The sequence below is a fragment of the Schistocerca americana genome, unplaced genomic scaffold, assembly GCF_021461395.2.
Source record: "Schistocerca americana isolate TAMUIC-IGC-003095 unplaced genomic scaffold, iqSchAmer2.1 HiC_scaffold_1701, whole genome shotgun sequence".
NCBI lineage: Eukaryota > Metazoa > Arthropoda > Insecta > Orthoptera > Acrididae > Schistocerca > Schistocerca americana.
In genome coordinates this window covers 5,001-10,000 of record NW_025725793.1, presented here as the reverse complement: position 1 = coordinate 10,000, position 5,000 = coordinate 5,001, and the positions used below count along the sequence as shown (strand labels likewise).

General features: G+C 52.8%; 1 non-coding gene across 1 annotated transcript in view; it reads right to left on the bottom strand.

Moving 5' to 3' along the window:
* Positions 1 to 1,391, bottom strand: part of LOC124571451 — a 1,910-nt gene extending 519 nt beyond the window's left edge. Inside the window, exon 1 of the ribosomal RNA XR_006971879.1 lies at positions 1 to 1,391. This exon is cut by the window's left edge and continues 519 nt beyond it. This is a non-coding gene — a ribosomal RNA (small subunit ribosomal RNA).
* Between the last annotated feature and the right edge of the window lie 3,609 nt (positions 1,392 to 5,000).

The following is a 5,000-nucleotide window of genomic DNA, read 5'->3' as shown; positions in this document are numbered from 1 at the left end:
CCAACTAAGAACGGCCATGCACCACCACCCACCGAATCAAGAAAGAGCTATCAATCTGTCAATCCTTCCGGTGTCCGGGCCTGGTGAGGTTTCCCGTGTTGAGTCAAATTAAGCCGCAGGCTCCACTCCTGGTGGTGCCCTTCCGTCAATTCCTTTAAGTTTCAGCTTTGCAACCATACTTCCCCCGGAACCCAAAAGCTTTGGTTTCCCGGAGGCTGCCCGCCGAGTCATCGGAGGAACTGCGGCGGATCGCTGGCTGGCATCGTTTATGGTTAGAACTAGGGCGGTATCTGATCGCCTTCGAACCTCTAACTTTCGTTCTTGATTAATGAAAACATACTTGGCAAATGCTTTCGCTTCTGTTCGTCTTGCGACGATCCAAGAATTTCACCTCTAACGTCGCAATACGAATGCCCCCGCCTGTCCCTATTAATCATTACCTCGGGTTCCGAAAACCAACAAAATAGAACCGAGGTCCTATTCCATTATTCCATGCACACAGTATTCAGGCGGGCTTGCCTGCTTTAAGCACTCTAATTTGTTCAAAGTAAACGTGCCGGCCCACCGAGACACTCACTCAAGAGCACCCTGGTAGGATTGCAACGGGGTCCGCCTCGGGACGCACGAGCACGCACGAGGCGCGTCGCACGCCTTCGGCTCGCCCCACCGGCAGGACGTCCCACGATACATGCCAGTTAAACACCGACGGGCGGTGAACCAACAGCGTGGGACACAAATCCAACTACGAGCTTTTTAACCGCAACAACTTTAATATACGCTATTGGAGCTGGAATTACCGCGGCTGCTGGCACCAGACTTGCCCTCCAATAGATACTCGTTAAAGGATTTAAAGTGTACTCATTCCGATTACGGGGCCTCGGATGAGTCCCGTATCGTTATTTTTCGTCACTACCTCCCCGTGCCGGGAGTGGGTAATTTGCGCGCCTGCTGCCTTCCTTGGATGTGGTAGCCGTTTCTCAGGCTCCCTCTCCGGAATCGAACCCTGATTCCCCGTTACCCGTTACAACCATGGTAGGCGCAGAACCTACCATCGACAGTTGATAAGGCAGACATTTGAAAGATGCGTCGCCGGTACGAGGACCGTGCGATCAGCCCAAAGTTATTCAGAGTCACCAAGGCAAACGGACCGGACGAGCCGACCGATTGGTTTTGATCTAATAAAAGCGTCCCTTCCATCTCTGGTCGGGACTCTGTTTGCATGTATTAGCTCTAGAATTACCACAGTTATCCAAGTAACGTGGGTACGATCTAAGGAACCATAACTGATTTAATGAGCCATTCGCGGTTTCACCTTAATGCGGCTTGTACTGAGACATGCATGGCTTAATCTTTGAGACAAGCATATGACTACTGGCAGGATCAACCAGGGAGCTGCGTCAACTAGAGCTGAGCAGCCGGCCGCCCGGGAGTGTGTCCCGGGGGCCCGCGCGAACACGCAAGCGTCCGCTCAATTATTCTGCAAACAGGAGGAGGCTGAGCTCCCCTGCACAATACACCTCGAAACCCTCTCAGGTCCCGGCGGCGCGCAGCGCCGTCCTAAGTACTTGGTCGGGTTCGAGAGAGGCGCAATCGCCCGGAGTTTGGCGAGTAGACGCTTTAGGTGCGACCACCCGTGCTCCCAACTGAGCTTGCCGCTGCCGACAGAGGCCCGGGAGCGTGCTGTCGTGGCATTGCCGGCGGGAGACAACACGCGCCACCTACGGTGACCGGCAGCTCCAACGCCAGCGCCACAGAAGGACAAAAGCCCCACTTGGGTGCCGAAGCGAACTCTCCCAGCACAGCGCACGCGCCAACACGTCCGCACAGCTGCGATACAAACCACCTGCGAGAACCGCAGAGGCGACCGAGCAGCAGACGGCGTCGCGGCGCCGAGCGCCGGGCGGCGGCGCATCCTCAGCGCACACAGTCCTCAATCGGACCAGCACACTGCAGATGTCCACCGCGCTTCGCACCGGGCCCGCGAGGACCTACTTTGGCCGCACGGCGCCGCGTGCAGGGTGCGCCGGCGCGCAGCTGCGCCGCCTGCCGCCTCCGTCGGCCGGCGCGCCTGCCACTGGCCGCCCCCACCAGCCGGCTGTAGCGCGTGCGCCCACGCACCGCGCGGCCAGCACGCCGGGAGGCCCCCCCTCACCGGCCGGGGACGGTCCCACCCAGCCACCGCCGCGTATCGCTTCACACCCAGATGCCATTCACGTTCGTGGGCATGGTGGGTATCGCTGGAACAACCGGTTGGTAGCTCAACCGATCGTCGCCATCACTGATTCACCTCTAGCGAGAACAACCGCACCACAACGGTTTACCAGTTGTTCATTTGCATAACGTCACCAGCAAACGTAGGCGTCCATCGCCATTTGCAAATTCAACGATTGTTGCATGCCTGTGTCAGGTGTCACGACACACTATGTCTGCCCACATACACGCAACAACATGTGCACGCTTCGCGAACACGTGGAAGGTGGCCCCCGTACGTATGCGATGTCCATTGCGCGAACGACTGTCAACCGGCCTCTGTCGCATGTCGCAGATGTGGAACGCAGTGCACCATGCTATCACGGTGTGTGAGAAGAGACGACTACGTCTGACAACACGCGCCACTACATCAACAGACGGCTCATGCTGATCGCCATCCAGGGCATACCACACTGCAATCCAGCTCTTATAGGGAGACGACACGTAGCTGAGTGCACAACATTTGGACCGCATGGTTCGCCGTTGTTGGCGCAGTCGTTGTACGGTCACATGTACCACGATGTATCATTCAGTACATGAGGACCAATGTGCAGTACAGTGTGTGATTTGGACGTACAACATCAGCGGACAGTTGACACAGGCCGTACCACAGCGTAGGCTAAGTGCTTCGCACATGCGAATGCCAATGAACAACTGCAAATGCCAATGAACAACTGCAAAGGGCATTGAGCATGTACGTCCTGCTGCCATCCACATTACAGTGTATAGCTGCAAGGTGTTTAACATGAAGCGATACACTGGGGACCGGGCAGTGCGAGTAGCAAACTATATTGCGGGGGTTGCAGTTAGGCAACACTACACTAATTTAACGCGTCGTATGACAATTACAGAGCAGGTTAAGGCCCAACGTGTGTTGGGTTAAGGCCCAACGTGTGTTGGGTTAAGGCCCAACGTGTGTTGGGTTAAGGCCCAACGTGTGTTGGGTTAAGGCCCAACGTGTGTTGGGTTAAGGCCCAACGTGTGTTGGGTTAAGGCCCAACGTGTGTTGGGTTAAGGCCCAACGTGTGTTGGGTTAAGGCCCAACGTGTGTTGGGTTAAGGCCCAACGTGTGTTGGGTTAAGGCCCAACGTGTGTTGGGTTAAGGCCCAACGTGTGTTGGGTTAAGGCCCAACGTGTGTTGGGTTACGTTAAGGGGCAATGTGGGTTACGTTAAGGGGCAATGTGGGTTACGTTAAGGGGCAATGTGGGTTACGTTACGGCGCAATATAGGTTACGTTACGGCGCAATATAGGTTACGTTAAGGCGCAATATCGGTTACGTTAAGGCGCAATACAGGTTACGTTAAGGCGCAATACAGGTTACGTTAAGGCGCAATACAGGTTACGTTAAGGCGCAATACAGGTTACGTTAAGGCGCAATACAGGTTACGTTAAGGCGCAATACAGGTTACGTTAAGGCGCAATGCAGGTTACGTTAAGGCGCAATACAGGTTACGTTAAGGCGCAATACAGGTTACGTTAAGGCGCAATACAGGTTACGTTAAGGCGCAATACAGGTTACGTTAAGGCGCAATACAGGTTACGTTAAGGCGCAATACAGGTTACGTTAAGGCGCAATACAGGTTACGTTAAGGCGCAATACAGGTTACGTTAAGGCGCAATACAGGTTACGTTAAGGCGCAATACAGGTTACGTTAAGGCGCAATACAGGTTACGTTAAGGCGCAATACAGGTTACGTTAAGGCGCAATACAGGTTACGTTAAGGCGCAATACAGGTTACGTTAAGGCGCAATACAGGTTACGTTAAGGCGCAATACAGGTTACGTTAAGGCGCAATACAGGTTACGTTAAGGCGCAATACAGGTTACGTTAAGGCGCAATACAGGTTACGTTAAGGCGCAATACAGGTTAGGTTAAGGCGCAATACAGGTTAGGTTAAGGCGCAATACAGGTTAGGTTAAGGCGCAATACAGGTTAGGTTAAGGTACGACATAGGTTAGGTTAAGGTACGACATAGGTTAGGTTAAGGTACGACATAGGTTAGGTTAAGGTACGACATAGGTTAGGTTAAGGTACGACATAGGTTAGGTTAAGGTACGACATAGGTTAGGTTAAGGTACGACATAGGTTAGGTTAAGGTACGACATAGGTTAGGTTAAGGTACGACATAGGTTAGGTTAAGGTACGACATAGGTTAGGTTAAGGTACGACATAGGTTAGGTTAAGGTACGACATAGGTTAGGTTAAGGTACGACATAGGTTAGGTTAAGGTACGACATAGGTTAGGTTAAGGTACGACATAGGTTAGGTTAAGGTACGACATAGGTTAGGTTAAGGTACGACATAGGTTAGGTTAAGGTACGACATAGGTTAGGTTACGGTACGACATAGGTTAGGTTACGGTACGACATAGGTTAGGTTACGGTACGACATAGGTTAGGTTACGGTACGACATAGGTTAGGTTACGGTACGACATAGGTTAGGTTACGGTACGACATAGGTTAGGTTACGGTACGACATAGGTTAGGTTACGGTACGACATAGGTTAGGTTACGGTACGACATAGGTTAGGTTACGGTACGATATAGGTTAGGTTACGGTACGATATAGGTTAGGTTAAGGTACACATTGTTGTAAGGAAAGGTTTAATGGGGGGCGGGGCGGGGCGGCCGGTTTGTTGATTGTGATTATAGTAAGTGGATGCCTGCGGCATCATCTGATTTGCCACGTCAGGATGCACCTTTGGCTCATGACAGGCGGCGCTCTCATTCCATGCTTGTGGCAGACC